This window comes from Excalfactoria chinensis, chromosome 3, assembly GCF_039878825.1.
Source record: "Excalfactoria chinensis isolate bCotChi1 chromosome 3, bCotChi1.hap2, whole genome shotgun sequence".
Taxonomy (NCBI): domain Eukaryota; kingdom Metazoa; phylum Chordata; class Aves; order Galliformes; family Phasianidae; genus Excalfactoria; species Excalfactoria chinensis.
In genome coordinates, this window is record NC_092827.1 from 51,497,326 (window position 1) to 51,515,176 (window position 17,851).

Consider the following 17,851-nt stretch of genomic DNA (forward strand, 5'->3'; position numbering starts at 1 on the left):
TATCCATACTTATGTCTGTATCAGTTAATATACCTGGTAAATTTAACTGTCATTTCCTGTTGTTTACATGAGTTTTATACCAGGGCAATTATTTTGTTAATTTAACTTGGGCAACATAAAACTTCTTGGCAATATCTTCATAATGTTCTTGCTCTGAGGGATTTCTTTTTTTCCAGACAGACCTTCCATCTTCCTCCCTTATACCACTGAGGGGTGAACAAGAATGATTGTTCTTAAATTTTCTCTCCATTCTACACTGCTTCATGTAACCAGTGGATTTCTGGAAAATAAATTATCTTGTGAAATAAATAATTAAGTGAGTTTTGGCTTGAGCCACAAGACTTCACACCCTATAGGTGTACTTTGATGTTCAGACACTGATGCTACATTCAGGAATTGTGGGAAGGGGTAAAATCTAGGATCTTGCCACTACATTGTTGCCTAGTGCAGGCTTGAGCAGATGTTTAATTTTGAATGGCCAAGTGGTTGTCATCTGGCTCCGCTACTTCTTTATCAACTACCTTTATAGCATTTGATAGGCAGCCAGTAGGGGGTATAATTCATCCTGGAAGCCTACCTGTCAAGATCCCGCAGAAATAATCATACAGTCATAGGCTGCCAGAGTTGAGTATGTCTTTACATGCTAACAGCATCAAGGCTTCTACAGAACTGAGACTTCTGTGTTTAAGCATCTGTCTGTGTGTGGGCCAGGTGTCTGAGTCCTGTTCTAGTTGACAGACAACTCATCAGTATAGTCTGTGAAGTCTAAACAGATCAACTTGACAAGTCACTGAATTCACCTGTCCATGCACAGGTACTTGATACCATATAAGATGCCCCGGGATGTTCTGCCTGACCTTTTGCCTGTTTAGAAAGTCAAGAGCCTTCTGTGGGACGTGTCATTTTTACCTGCCCTATGGCAGTGTTTTAGATACTCTACAATATATCAAATAGCACAGGACACCTAACTGCAAGCAAGCATTCTAAGCTCCTAGTTTTAATTGAGGTTAAATGCCTTTAGACACAGATGGAAATCTCGTTTAGCTACAGTGCAAATTTACATACTTGTATGTCCACATATGAAGATATGTGTCTTCATGCCAAGCTGAATCTCACCCTATAAATCACAGGTTGATTGAAGAAAATGATATGAATATGTGCTCAATCAGAGAACTTGACCATCCTATCTACCACTCACATAAATGTTTCAAAAGAATGTGTAGGTGTAGCCAAAATTTCCAGTAGGTTGTTATGTTCAAGATTTAAACTGCCCAGATTTTGTTTCAGAGCTGGATGATATTTTGTCCATAGAAAGAAAACACAGAAATGTGACTATTAGCTAGACAAATTATTGCTTTATATTAATTTTATTTTATTAAAACTCAAAAGAATTGCATTTTCAGATGAAAAGAATGACTTGAAACTGGATTATTCTAATCAACACCTATTTCAGAGAAATGCCACCCACCAGTTTTTCTGAACATGATGAAAAATCAATTTATCGGTGCTTACATTAAGTATAATACCAAGTCCTTAGCAACTTCATTTAATTATCTAACTTTGCTTGAATATTGAATGTGTTGGAAAACTCAGATGTGGTTCAACCATCTGGCACCATATCATACATTTTAAAAGATGTATTTAAGACTTTCTGTGTCTGGAATAACACCTCTGTGCTCTGATCTTTGTTTCAGTTCAATCACATTATTTTCTTATGAGGCCAGAGTTACCGTCACTAATTAGGTCTTTTATTTTGTTTTACTAGATTATCTGGTTTTTAACTGTAAGAGATCCTTGACCAGGCAACAGTATTTGAATACTTGGATGAATTTGTTATCTGAGTAAATCCATGCTAATTTTCAGACAAAACTAAGTTTTCCACTTTCCCAAAAGTTTAGAAAGCAGTGTTTTTTGATTTTCCCAAAATCCATGAACACCAGTTTGAAAGGTTGCTTGTACAATGTTCATCATCACCTATTATTGTTGAATTCTCACCCCAGCCTCCTTCCTGGATTTAAAATTTCACCAGCCCACAGCAGAGTCTACAAGAGTTTCTTCCAAGAGATCTCTGAAATAAACAGACAATAACAATTAGCAATTTTTCATGTCTCAGCTTCATAATTTTGAACCCACTACTGCTGTTCTTTGTACTGTGCCTAGTGCTGTCTGAGTGCATAAGCTATGCTCAAGAGCACCTACTCAGCTTCAGGGATAATGCAGAGTTGAGGTCACATCCTGCATTGATTCAAACAGTGATGATGCTTATGCAAGAGCTAAACTTTCTATATGGCCCATATAAAAGGGCATTTGTACCTGGATGGGAGCTTAAGCACAGGACCACCAGGAACTCTGTGATCCATAATGAGCTGTATATACTGAGTTTAGGGGCTGCCAGTCCTGAAGGGCTGCTGCAACTGCTTGAGTCATGCCCATGGATTTTAGAGGGATTAAAGCTTTTCAGTCCAGCTTGTGCACCACAGAAAGAAATCTGAATTTCACTCTTTGCCTTTCACGCAGAATCTCCTTTATGAGATTACAGAATGTGTGCACAGCAGAGAAACACTAGTAATTCCTTTGACTGTTGTTTTCCAGGCACAGTGTAAATGACCAGTGCCACCAGCCGTAGCTCGAGTACCACATCACCAAAACAATATACTTCAAACGTGTGTTTGAGAGTGTTTTAGCCTTAAATTGTGACTGACCTTTGGGGTACTACTTGGAATCTCCATTTTGTTGCTACTGAAAGAAATAGGAGAAGTAGCAGGTCTGTGAATACCACAAATTCTGTGCTGAGATAAAAATGCTACTTTGGCAGTATTCAAGCTATTTTTTCCTTCATCGGATGTATTATATTGGTTTTATTTTGCCTTAAACAGCAGATTTTATTATTCTACAGTTTTATAGAGGCCAAATTCACTTTTCTGTACAAAATAGGGTAGCTCCTAGTAAATAATGCTTTTGATATTTCAGTTCATTATTAAAATAATTATCCTCTTAGATAAAAAGCTTCAATAAAATTTGTGACAATCCTTAAAAATAAATTACTTTTTAATTTATATTTGGTTTAGCATTAGAATATACTCCAGGAAGAGGAAAGGAAAGTTGAAAATAGGAAAGAGAAAAGGAATAAGAAAAGGAAAGAGAAGAGGAGAGGAGAGGAGAGAAAAGAGAAGAAAAGAAAAGAAAAGAAAAGAAAAGAAAAGAAAAGAAAAGAAAAGAAAAGAAAAGAAAAGAAAAGAAAAGAAAAGAAAAGAAAAGAAAAGAAAAGAAAAGAAAAGAAAAGAAAAGAAAAGAAAAGAAAAGAAAAGAAAAGAAAAGAAAAGAAAAGAAAAGAAAGGAAAAGATCTCTCTGTGAAATAATTCTCTGTTATGCAAAAATCTTCCAAAATAAAGAAGGAACAAGGTCAGGATGGTGTACTTGCCAGTAAGCTGAAAAAAAAACAAACAAACGCACAATTATGGCACAGATTACAGCAACAAAGATCCCTTGTATGAAGTATGGGCAAGATTTCTTTTCCATATAAACCTGTCCACATCTGAAGTAGCTCTATTGATTTCACTATTTTCCACAGACCTGTACCAGTTCTTTGTCCCATGGGTGTCATGGATATTGGACAAATTATTGGTACACGTCAAAGAACAAGATTAGAAAATGAATAAATAGCAAACACCTAAGTATGCTTCCACTGAACTTTAACTGCTTGCTGCATGAAAATTTATGCTATGAGGAAGGTCTGCATGAGTGTCTCTGTCGAAGGCCTAGCTTGTAAACTATTAAGTAGCTTTGTATTTCTTGGCTCTTGCTTTAAGATCTTTGGACCAAAACTGACTCTGCCTGAAAAGGTTTTAAAGAAGTGTGTCAGAAGGCCCCATCTCCTGCTGGAACTTTGGGCTGCCTTTCATGTGTGGAGGATAAACTACCAGGAGTTTGGGCCATGAGGGGCAGAGCTGTCCTTTTTTCACTGATGAGAGCACTTTATGAGGGCTGCTGGGCACTCCTGCTCCCTGCCAGCCCATGCCTTTGTTTTGTTCTTATCCTTGGCTTTACCTGAGAGAGGAGTAGAAAGGAGGAGCTGGCAGTTTCCAGCTGGCAGTAGCATCATTAAAGAGATGGGCAGCAACACATTTCAGCAAAACTCTGGCTGACTCCTATGGATGCCTATCCTTTGTGCTTCCCCAGATCTTCTCAATACCATGCTGGAAAAATCTGCCACCTTCCAGCCACATATCTTGTCCCATGGCAACCTGACTGGACAAGAGACTTGGCAGAGTCAGAGTCCTGGGCTCAAACAGAGACCAAATATACCCCAAAGAACTACATTATTGAGTTAGCATTGCACACTGCAGAAATTACAAGCAAGGAGTGATTGTGTACAAGGTACACAATCCAAGTTCCCATTGAAGCTAATGGAATTCTTGTATGCAAATATCAAGGAAAATCCAGTTAGAAGAAAATTAAGCCTATTTGTAGCTATACAGAAGGATTTATGTTTCTGTGTCACAGGTAATTGGTGTTTTATCTTGGGTATTTGTGCCACATGTTCGTAATTCTCTGAACAAAAAATCTGACAAACATTTTGAAAAAGACTAACATCCCTAATTTTTGTTTTGTTTCCAGGTTCTGTCAGAAATAAATAAAGAAGCAGTGTAGATTAAAAAATAAACAAAATCATATCCATACCTTAAGTACTATTAAAAACAGAATTAAAACTGCATAACTAATTGTAAACGTCAATCCATATCCAATGCAAAGTAAAAAGTCTTCTAAAAATACCTGTGTCACAAAGGACTGTAGTGTTTTAAACAAGGGTCTTTTCCTGAAAAATTTTGCAATGGTAATATTCTTAAAAGTTCATGGTAAGGTTCATTTTATTCTATTTCTTTAATCATCCAAAACATCTTCCAAACAAAGTGGTGCATACAACAGTTTACAGTTGGGAGAATTAAGTCATCGTATCTTGCTTCTTACAGGTTTTGCTATTTTAATATGCATTTAAGAAAACATAGCAATCCTTTGTTTCTAGAGAATATTATATTTCAGTCCCAGGCATAGCCCATCTCATTTGGGGAGTGAAATGGCCATGAATATATTTGTTCTGCAAAGCAAAACCCACCAAATGTGTTTTCTTTATTCTCTCAAACATGTGTGCCCCATGCCTACAGCCTACTGTGTATTTTGGGAGGATTATATTCAGCTGCCCTGAGTTGCCATAATTCTAGGAGATATTTTTGTCAGAAGAAATTAAAGGATTCACTGGAAAAGCTTAGTCAAAACAAAATTTTCATATTATGTATGTATAGGTGATGGCACAGGAGAAAAGCCAGTCAGCTTATCTATCTGCTTCTCCTCTAAGTAGTTTGAGATTTATTAAGCGTCTAAGAGGAGGGGAGCAGAAATTATATGAGGACTGACCTAGTAGTGGCACTGCTTACAAAGCTTGATGGACAAGAACCAATGGCAAGAATTTATTTTCCTTTTATTTATTTTCCTGTGTTGTCCCAACATCTAACATGATTGGAGTTATGGATGTTTTCCCATTGTTTTTAACCTTAGAGGAAACAAATCTATTGAAAAGACAAACTCAATTAAGAACTGAAGCAACATGGTCAGTCTTTATATCCTGTTGTGTTACAGTCTCAGCTTCACATTTTTTGATTTCTCATACATCTATCAACAATAAAAGGGAGAAAGCATATAAGATGGCTTGGAAATGACATTAAATGTGGAAATTATGGGAGTGGCATCCACTGAGTGTAGAAAATTTGAAAAGCAGAATGAGAGATCATAGTTCAGTAAAGTATCGCTGACTGAAGAGACTTCCAGCAAGACAGTCTTAGAAAGCTTAAACTAGAAAGTATCATTAAGCTAATGACCGGCATTCATTGCACTCTAAATGGAAATTTTAGAGACATGTTTTTCTGTTACTAGTTTTTTATTTTTATTTGCCATGTAAAAAGCATTCTGGAAGATCTAGAAAGCTGCAAAGGTACCATGATGGAGACAGTCTCATGGAAGAAAACTGTCATATGTTATTATGTGAAGTAATCATCATCTCCTGTCTTTTCCCTTTTCCTCCTTTTTCTTGCTCAAGTGAATAAACGTAATGGAGCAGAGGAGCTATTGCCTAGCCAGCATTGGAATTGGTAGTTTTGAGATTCATGAATTAAGAAAACCACAATAGTTTCCAAAAATAGAGTCACCATGCATAAGAGAAGAGAATTTACCCCAAATTATCTGATATCAGTGTTCACCATCATGTATCACTCCAAGACGTGGCAGAGTAATCTAAAGGCACTGCTTTAGCTAGGGAAGAAAGAACTCAACTCATAGCTGCCTTTGCAGCTAAAAATAGGGGGGTGTTGGTATGCTGCCACATCACATAGTTTGCCAGAGAGCTGGAACATTTTCATTTAGCATGGCAAGCCAATGGCACTGAGTTTGCATGGTTTGCAACCACACTGCAGGGACCATTGTCTCTGCACAGCCTCACTTGCTTTGCCAGCCTTCACCATCAGCTTTGTGTTGTCCACCCTGAGAATCTCTGATTAGATATTCCACCAAGAGCCACCACCAGACCGTGCTATCAGGAAAAGCCTACATAGTTTTCCTCTGAGGCTTGCTTCCAAGAGAGAAAGCCTTTCCAAGAAGAGTAAACAGTAAACATACCAAGTTCTTGCCCACTGTATCAGAGCAATGCAGAGTCTTGTTACAGAAAATACTGTGTTGGTAAGGCTGATTTTGGCCTGTCACACACGATTGCGCAACACAACACAGTGCAATGACGTGAGACAACTAAATGACAAAATGCTGGCTCTCAATCAAACATGTAAAGCACCTATTTTCAGCTCTACCATCTGCTATCAGTTTGCACAGTGTCTTTCCCAGCTGAAAACACAATGCAGATTGGCACAAATGGAGCATTCCTCTGGCTGATCACAGACTGTAAGATACATTTCTTTTCTCCTCCTGTGGCTGGCCCATCTCTGATCTGTTTTTTTAATTTCCATAACAAGTAGGCTGTCTTGTGTAAGCTAAATCATGATAAAGAAGAAACAGTCCCCTGGGATAAATGTTCTCTATCATCATGTCAGTCAAAATAATTGTATGCCAGTTCTACCTTAAAAAAAAGCACGCTGAAATCAACAACTGAAACTAATACAGGTATTGGTTTAATCTCTTCAATTGAAACCCCTTCATTGGGGACCCTCCTTCTGTTACTTGACACTCCAGAAGATCGTTAACTCTCTTGTCATCTACTGATCAATGGTAAAAGGAAGTTCAGTAAAGTAAGTAATTAAAATTACAGTATTTTTTTTTATTGTCACACATCTTTCTGTAGGAAAAAAAAAAAAAAGACACTTTAAGGAGTCTAATGTGGAAAACAACAAAGCAAAACAAAACAAAAGAAATTCAACAACATCTATGAAGGCCGAAACACCCCCAGCCATTTCCTGGTTGTTTCCATTAAATTGATTACTCCTTTAGAGCCTTATTTTGGAGAGATGGAGCTAATCTGAAATTCTTTCTTTTTTAATAAAGAACAAAACCACTGGGACCTTTGCTGCTTTCTTCCCTGAATAAATAAGATGTTTCTGAGTTGAAACCCTGGCTCTGTTGACTTCACTGGGGCCATGATTTCACCCCAGGAATTATTCTAAAAGCATTACTCATTTAATAAGCATACCACACTAATTCTCTACTGTTTCCGTATGAGCACCTCCCAATGCCAATATAAACCCACTGCACAAAGCTACATTAAAGCAATATTTATGGTTGAGATCTTAACACAAAAGTCAGGAAACTCAGAGTTATGGCTCCCTCGGCCAACCATAACCAGGGGTAGCTTTAGTGTTTTGCATTACTGCGTCTGTACTCTACAATGCATGTCTAAATGCCAGTGACTGAGTTATAGCTGCTGTGGGAACTATAGCTTTGGATTTCTGTATATTTTTGAATTTAAATTCTCAACCCAGGTCATGAACAACTGTGAAAATTATGATTGCAGCGGAGTTCAGTATCACCAGTTTGCTGTTCTTGGTTACTGCCAAGGGTCACACAGGAGAACGGTGAGCTCTCGCTGTTGTGTGGATGCTGGGAAGCCTGAGGGTCTCTTTTGCCTTGATGAACACAATGCTTCAGTTGCTTTTGTAAAGTATAGAATAATCAGCTTTTCCACAAGCTCTGTATCATTCAGCATATACTCTGGGAGAAAGAAGGAGAGCTAATGCCATCTGACAGAGATTATTTGACATAAATAATGGTAATATCCAATTATCTTGGTCAGAGACAGAGAAGAATAAGCTGCTTTTGTGTTCAGTTTATACAGCATTAGGCAAATAAGACTGTTTTTACCTTGTGTTCTCAGAGTAGAGAAGATGTGGAGAGGAGAAAGTTTGTACAGTGGGTAGTGCTAACAAGAACAACTCACATTGGTGTGAGAGAGTCCATGCAACAACACTTCTCTACATCAGACCTGGGGCTACTCAAGGGAAATGCTACCTGTAAGCTAGGTAGTTAGTATGCAGATTATTTCAAGAATTCTTTCAGACATGAATATTGTGCAGTAAGGACTACAAATAGATTTAATCGCTTGGCAATACCTGGAATCTGATGCAGAAGTTTACAATAAATTGAAGATATTTTTTAGCAGTGTTTCTCAAAAGACATGAAGTTGAACTCTGACTTTACAAAGCCAGATGACTCAGGAGCAGCGTAATTGCTTGAATATAAAAGAAAAGCAAAGGTTAAAAGCTCTCTCTTTGTGCCCTGTGCAGTGATGGGCTGGAACTGGCCGTAGAGAGAACTGAATAGTTGGAGGCTGCTGACATTTATCTACCTTAAACTTGGGAGGAAAAGAAATGACTTAAGCATGTATTTCCTTAGGTGGAAAGTTCATAAACAGATTCAAGTTTGTACAGCCTCTACTAATTTAGCTGGGATGCATTTCGTAGTGTTCTGTAGTCTCATTTACAGTGGGACTGTGATCACAGTTTTTGTTCATTAGTGAACGTGCCTACTTTCTAAAGCAAGTTATAATCTTGTCTCCCGGGGAAACGATTCAACCAAAGCAGAGCATGATAACTGGAATGAAAACTGCAAGTGCCTACTTGCAGCCTCTTCAAATCATCACCTATGTTTGCTTTCAGATGTTATCAACATCCCACTGCAAGAATGAATGAAGTGATATGTCTGGCTCATGGACCAAGACATGAGGAGCGTTTTCCCCTGCTCTTAACAGATGCCAGCAGCAGCACACAGCTGAACTGGCCCTTCCAAAACATAATCCCTTTTGAACACAACTGCTGATACATTCATACCTTATGCTTATATATCTTGGCTTTTAGTTTTACATATTGAACTGCTTGGATAAGATCAATATGTACAGCAACAACATTCCAATTGACTACGTGAGTCCAGCTGCTCCTGCCCCATATTTTCATCAGATTTCCATCTCTGTCTGAATATAGCAATGATATAACTGGATTGTACAAGAGTGAAACTGACATTTTTAAGTCCAAGTAGTAGAAATATTTTGCTTTATGTATATTTATTTCTTCAGTGTATTTTGCAGCAACTCTAACACAGTGCTCCAGTTTAGGTAGGAATTAAAACCAAGCTGCAAATAAGGTATTTTTAGCTTCGTATAAATAATATGTCTGATGTTTTTAAATAATCTTTATTGGAAACTGCTTGAAGTATAAACATATTTTTAGGTAAGTATAAACATATTTAGTTTTTATTGAAGTATATTGAAGTATAAACATATTTATTTATTTATTTAGGGAAAATCTCCATCCCTTGTTGGATCCTGAGGGCAACTTGGTCACCAAGGATCAGGATAAGGCTGAGGTACTTAATACCTTCTTTGCCTTGGTCTTCAATAGTAACACTTGTAACTCCTTGGGAACACAGCCCCCTGCGCTGGTAGATGGGAAGGGGGAACAAAACGAGCCCTGCGTGATCTGTGACAAGATGGTTCTGGACCTGCTTTGAAAGCTGGATGTTTATAAGTCCATGGGGCTGGATGGGTTGCACCCTAGAGTGCTGAGGGAGTTGGCAGATGTGGTTGCCAAACTACTCTCCTTAATTTTTCAACAGTCTTGGTTGACTGGGAATGTCCCGGTGGATTGGAGACTGGCAAATGTGACACCTGTCTTCAAAAAGGGCCAGAAAGATGACTACAGGCCCATCCATCTCACCTTGGTGCCCAGGAAGGTTAAGGAAAGGATAATCTCAGGTATCACCATGGATCAACTAAAGGTCAGCCAAGGGATCAGGCCTAGTCAGCATGGGTTTATGAATGGTAGATCCTGCCTGAGTAACCTGATTTCATTCTATGACAAGGTGACCTGCTTGGTAGATGAAGGTATGGCTGTCAATGTGGTCTACCTGGACTTCAGTAAGGCCTTTAACACTGTCCCCCATAACATTCTGGTAGAGAAACTGGCTGCCCGTGGTTTGGATGGGCGCACGCTCCGCTGGGTGAAGAGCTGGTTGGATGGCCGGGCCCAGAGAGTTGTGGTCAATGGAGTGGAATCCAGTTGGCGGCTGGTCACAAGCGGCATCCTCCAGGACTCGGTGCTTGGGCCGCTTCTGTTTAACATCTTCATTGATGATCTGGATGAGGGGAATGAGTGCACCCTCAGTAAGTTCGCAGACAACACTAAGTGGGGAGGGAGTGCTGATCTGCCTGAGGGGAGAAGGGCACTACAGAGGAACCTGGATAGACTTGATCGATGGGCCAAGGTGAATGGAATTAGTTTCAATAGGGTGAAGTGTTGGGTCCCACATTTTGGTCACAACAACCCCAGGCAAACCTACAGGCTTGGGGAAGTGTGGCTGGGAAGCTCCCAGACTGAAAGGGACCTTGGTGTGCTGATGGACAGTCAGCTGAATATGAGCCAGCAGTGTGCCCAGGTGGCCAAGAAGGCCAATGGCGTCCTGGCTTGTATCAAGAATGGTGTGGTGAGTAGGACTAAGGAAGTCATCCTGCCCCTGTACTCAGCACTGGTGAGGCCTCTCCTCGAGTACTGTGTTCAGTTTTGGGCACCTCAGCACAGGAAAGACATGGAAGTACTGGAGCAGGTCCAGAGAAGGGCAACGAGGCTCATGAAGGGCTTGTAGAATCAGCCCTATGAGGAGAGGCTAAGGAAGCTGGGGCTGTTTAGTCTGGGGAAAATGAGGCTGAGGGGAGACCTTATCGCCCTCTTCCAGTACTTGAAAGGTAATTACAGTGAGAGTGGGGCAGGTCTCTTCTCACTAGTGACAAGTGACAGGACGAGGACAAATGGCCTCAAGTTGCGCCAGGGCAAGTTTAGGTTGGATATTAGGAAGAACTTTACAGAAAGGGTGGTTAGGTACTGGAATAGGCTTCCCAGAGAGGTGGTTGAATTGCCATCTCTGGATGTATTTAAGAGCTGTTTGGATGTGGTACTCAGGGATATGATTTAGTGGAGGGTTTTTAGTGTTACGGTCTTGGTTAGGCTGCTGTTGGACTTGATGATCTTCAAGGTCTTTTCCAACCTGGGTAATTCTATGATTCTATGATTCTATATGGACTCTGAAAGTTTGCTTGTTCTCTGCAAAATGATTGCTTATGCTTAGAAACGATGTCATTTTATACTATTAAAAATAGTGAAAGGGAATTAGAATTACTTACCAAGCTATAAATTAACCGTGGGTTATGGTATTCTTCCAGCAAACTGCTTGATCTTATGCAACTTTTAGTATCTCCTACTCATCAGTTCACCAGAATGCCAGTTTGCAGATCCAGAAATCTACCAAACATATATTACAGAATTAGGTGCAAACACGATTTTCAGTGCTATTACCATTGTTGAAAAGAGATGTTGTTGCCATGGCAGCAGAGTATCAGACTTTTGGGCAAAACTGAGATATTAGCCCCACTGCTTATTAAATCACAGCTTGTGAGGTAGTTCCTTCAGATTATGGATGTTAAGTTCTGATGCTGAGTGATATAAACTACTGACTTTTATTTTATTTTTTATTTTTAAGGAGGAGGTGACTGTTTACATTCATATCTGCCATGAAGCAAGGATCTCTAATGGGAACTGAAATTGAGAGTGTCATTTGGAAAGATGTGGAGTAGGTGGTATCTGCAGCTTAGCTTCATGTAACCAGGAGAAAAATGCAAGTCTGTACCTCTTAGTTTTCCATGATTTCCTTATGCATGTGCAGTGTTTTGCATACCTGTGACCTTTCAATTAACATTATTTATATCTCAGTAAACTGCCACGCTACTTTTCCAGATGTCCTAATCCGTTATGTAAATGAATTTATTAAACCCAGGCACTTGCCTCAATGAAACCTGCCAAATCCACTGCGTCTGGGCCCACATGCGCTGTAGACTAAGCTTTATTTGCATAAACTTGTTCTGTAAGCGTAATCTGCAGAGTTAAAGTTTCACTAATGTAAATCCTTGACAAATCAAGTGCAGATGTAAGTCTTCGCCCTCAGGCTCAAGCTGTCAATTCACTGCCTTCCTTGTATCTTCTCCTTGCTTTCTCTTCTCCCCCTGCAAGTGTTTTTTAGTACTAGTAGTCATTTAAAGCTGTTTATGTAGATACATTGCAGGTACTTAACATGACACTGAACATTAGTCATTTAGTCTTTTTCCTTTTGATCAAACTGTCTCACAAAATAGTGCTGGCTTGTAATTCTGGGTGTCTGCTTGTACCATCTGGAAAAATTTGCTCTGCCAGTCCCCGGGTGCCAGACAGATTGTTTCAGTTCACCAGGCTATGTTCCAGATAAGGAGTCAAGCTCAATGAATGGTTAATGTAAGCTGGCAAATTCCACCATGTCACCAAGGAACATTCAGTCAGAGGGCAGTAGGGGGTGTAACTCCCTAAAACCACGAGCAAGAAGGGGTGATGAGGTGACTTGGCAGTCCATTGTCTGTGAGAAATGAAAAATCCCTGCGAGTAATAAAACTGGTAGATTTAAAAACAAAACAAAGCTTCCCAGCTCTTGAACCTCTCATGAAAAGGAGGAAAATGTTAGTTTTGAATTCAGAGGGTGTTGGCACACACTGGGTTTGTTTCTGATTACTTTAAGTCTAAATATGTTTCCTCTGCTGGTACCCAGTTGCTATTTATTTGGCTTTAGTCTTTGATCTCTCTTATGCTGGCACATCATAAAAAACATATTCCTGCTTGAGTTCTGTATTATTCAGTTAGTCTCTGCTTGGTATGTTCACCAGGCCGGTTGTACCTACAGAATAAGTCTTTCTTTGTTTTTGATAGACTCCAGGTGTTTATCACTGTAACTTACTAATGGACTTGACCACAGAATATGCGTGCAAGAAGCAAACTGAAAACCTAATGGCAAAATTACTGGTTTGATAATTCAGTGACCTGCTATATAGTAACCACACGAACCACACACATGCACACATGCATACACATATGCACACAGACTGAGTTTTGTAAAAGAGCAGATGTTTTTAAGACTGCTTACTGAGCTTACTTGACATGAATTTTCTATACTGGAAATTAAGTTTCACTTCAGATTTACTTGTCACCAGGAGTTTTCTCACAAAGTTTCACAACTTTAAGCCTTGATCATTCAATTCTGTGTGACAGTACATTTTAGGTGCTGCAGTTCATAGGACTGTGCTCCCTGTGTCTCAGAATTAGCTGTGTGTCCACAAACTGTGCGATCTCTTGTGGTCTTGAGGCTTCATATCACATATTAACTCCATTGCTTTGCAGGAGCAAATGATGGTGGCTTTTTTTTCCAGTTCTGGTGAACCCAACTTTTTTTAATAGGAAATGATAAAAATTCTACTCCAAGAATGTCCATATTCCTACACATAACACCAAAAGAGAACTGCCTTGTTAAAGTGCAGCTCTCTCATCACTGCACCCCAGAAATAACCTGTCATTGAATTCTTAGGAAGAAGAATTTGCAGCAAAATGTCCAAATATGTCTACCTGCAAAGTCAACAGGACAGTTTCTTCTCCGGGTCTGCTGGAAATGGAAATGATTTTCATAAGCCTTTGTCTTTGGAATTCGGTGCTTACCCGAACAAAAGCTCAGCTGCAGGCTGGAGACAATACACTGTAAGGTCACAGGAGCAGTGGTAACTCTGCTTGCTACATTTAGAATTACGAATAGAAATGAGTCAGTAGCTCAGGTTGCTAAAAAGTGACTCCATCATGACCTTAGAGGTAACCCAACCATTCCTCACTGATGAACTTCCATTTCTTACTATTATTGTTTGCTCATTTCTATACTTTAAAACCTTGAAATGCCTTTTGAGTCTGAATGTGATGCTTTGTTTACCGGCTTCATAAAAATGGTCACCTTTTTATTTCAGAGAATGCATATGCACTTCCAGTTTTGCATGCAGCTAAAATAGTTGTTGTCTTAGAACTGTAGAAGTGTTGATCTTTAGAAGTGTGTGGAGAAGATTAGATTTACCATGCTGAGCTTCTGTCTTACCCCATTTATACTTGCTAAGTATTAAATATGAATGTTTTGATATTTTTATCTTTGGCTGAAGTAGAGGTTTTTGTCAGAGAAACGCTTTCTGTGTTGATTACTCGTGTGGTCATCATGCTGATGCAGGACTTCAGCTAACACCCACAGGAGAAGAAGCTGATGTGGAAGTTCAGCATAATAACAAAGAACACATGAAAACCCTGTTTTGAGGAGTTTAAGGACAACAAATGGCAACAGACAGTTTCCCTGACACTAGATCTCATACATTTGACTGTCACAAATGCTTTTCTACATCTCTCAGACAGAGAGAGAAAAAAATAAAAATAGAAGAAAAGAAGCCTTCTGGTTCAAAAACTACAATTTGACTCCAAGTCTACTTCTAAATTTAAGTCCAAATTCCAGCCCTCTGATGCAACTTGGTTTGGATTTAGGACAGACTGTGATGATCTTGTCTCAAGCAATGATCGCTACTATTTCCAGCTACTCATATAGAAAATAAGTTCAATTCCTTGGATGTGAAGGAAGTCAGATCAGCCTCTGACTCTTTTGTTATCAGTAGAACAGGTACAACTGACGGCAGCTAATAACATTTGCAAGAGTGGAAAAGGGAGGTCCAGGAACTAGGGCAGAGAAGGAAAAGACAGAGAAGGAAAATACAGAGAAGATAGAAGTGACTTGAGGGAGTGGAGCAATGAGAACAATGAGAGAAAAAAAAAGTATAGAAAAAGACAGAACTATGAGGTATAATAACAAAGAGCAAGAAATGCGTACCTTTCATATTGCTTTAAAATACTTTCCATTGTACTTGTGAAGCTAAAATCCTATCCAGGAATGAAAAAAATCAACAAAAGCCATTGATTTTATACAACATACCGCACAACACTATCAATCCCTACTTATGCTCCTTTCTACCTTGACAGTTTAATTTAAAGAAGAAAATCTAATTTCCTGTGCCTATTATATATCCAGTTAATTCCAAGCTCTCATGTAACAGTTAAAATTGCTGACAATTAATAGAGGAGGCACAGCTTTTCTGGGTTAGTTTAGACCCACTCTCATTGAATCACTGAATAATTTAGGCTGGAAGGTATCTCCAGAAATCACCTGGTCCAGACCCTTGGCTTAAGGTAGGGTCAGTTTATATCGTGTTTTCTTAGGGCTTCTTCCAATCAAGTTTTGATATCTCCAGGATCAGAAATCTCACACTCTCTCTGGCACATTGTTTCAGTATTTGACCACTGTTATGGTTACAATATTTTTCCAACATTGAATCGGATTTTTTTCTTATTAGAAAGTGTGTCTGCTTTTTCTTATTGCTGCACACTGTCCGCTTAGCATCCTCCCATCAGATAGCTGAAGCCAGCAATAGATGCCCCCCACAGACATAACTAGACAGAAGAATAGTGTCTTGTTTACCCTCATGCTCTCCATCCAGTCGTTTTTCTTGAGCTCTTCACCTTCTTGGCTCCAGTATGTCAGTGTTTGTGTACCAAGGAGACACAAACAAGGAGACCAGCTGGACACAGGTCTTCACTGTAGGCTATACTGGTGGTGTAAATACTTCCTCAGAAGCACTTTCAGTGGTGCCTGCTCTAAGACTGGATGTGAATACCCTGTTTTGCTCCTATAGAGTATGCAACATGTCTAATTCTGTGTATCAACTCAGCCAGGAAAGAAGCTCAAGAGTAATGGGTTAGATGGAGCTGAGGATGTTTCTGTATCCATGTGGCCAGTCTGGATCCTCATATTACCAGTGCCACAAAGAGGTCAGTGTAGATACAACCTGTATTAATAAACAGTATACAGACTCTATCCTCCTTACTGACAAAACCAATTACAACTAATATTTTAGCTTTAGACTAAGCTACAGAAAACATAAAAGTATCCCCTTTTTGGGCATCAACAGTACTAGAGAAGCCTAAGAAAAGGAAGTGTCTTCCACATCATTTAACAGCCCAGGAACAATTAACTTGTTCCAACACAGAGACAGCTGTCTGAGAAAATGAGCAAAATATATCTCCCATTCTCACTGTCCATAATATCATACCTGTGCTTAAAGAATATTTGTCATTTGAATGAGTGGGATTTGAAAGTATGAGTAATACTTCAGTACATTAACTACTAAATTTTATGAACCTACACAAAATATCCCATGGAATCCTCTCCAATAGTAAAAGTCAAATATATTGAAGAAGTGATATCCATTTGCTATGTAGATGTCTGACTTTTGAGCCTCTAGCTCAAATAGGTATTTCTCTGAGCAAATCTTGCTATTTAAGGATTTTTAAAATCACCTTGCTCTCTTCAGAGGCAGATCAGAGTCAGTTCTTAATAGTATTTCAATAACTACATAAATCAGTAAAATGCTTTCTTTGTAGTTTGCAAGGAAGAAAAAATACTGTACATATAACCCAGCCTTATGTATAACATGCATCATTTACAAAGTAGATTTATTCCTAGCTGCCATCTATACCTCAGTAACTTCTCTAAATCTGCAAGACCCTGGGTAGTGGTTGTATTTACAGTGGTAAGTGCTATGTGCCTTGTGAGATCTGATATGTACCCCAATGTAGCTGTTATGTGATCCTGGGGGTTTCCGACAGTGACAGGTGCTTATCATCCTTGTTCCTCCTGTCATGAGTGATAGTTATGGAGACCCCAGAGGCAAACTAGAAAATAACAGCTTAATGCTTATATCAATGGTGCAATTAAACTGAATGATTTAGGAGCTCTGGGACAGGAAAACCCACCCACAGCTCTCTCTGCAACACTGGCAGAAAAGTATATTTTTGTCACTAACTTCATTAACTCAAAAAATGTTTGGCTATATGCTTCTAAAGAACTGAGACTCTCTGGTTCAAGAATGTATCAAAAGAACCATAGGAGCAAACTTGTATATTTTATTTGTGCATTTTAAATTCCAGTACTTACATAGTTTTTGCATTTGTATGTAATAAAATGTTCAGATGTTGCTGAAGATGGGATCTCTGAGGCTGAAATCCTAATTAAATTTTTTAGCTGCAAGACCTCACAGAGGAAGCAGAAATACCATTCTCTGAATAAATGTACAGTCAGTATAGTTTCTGGTAGCACATCTAAACACTTTGGGTGTAACTTGTGTTTCTAGGAATGAATGAATCCCTTCTTATTGCCAGGTAGCTCAGCAACTGAAACTGGAATGACTAGGACAAGATAGGCAGAGTTTGCTCTTCTTTTAGGGAGAGGTCAGACACATTTTGTTTTCAGTGTTTATTGGTTTTATATTTATTCTTTCAATTTTAAAGCATTTCTAAGGTTGATAGTTAAATTGCCACATGTGATCAAATCAGCTCTTGGGCTCAAAAAAGGCATCTTAGCATGGCAAATACAGTACATTCAAACTTG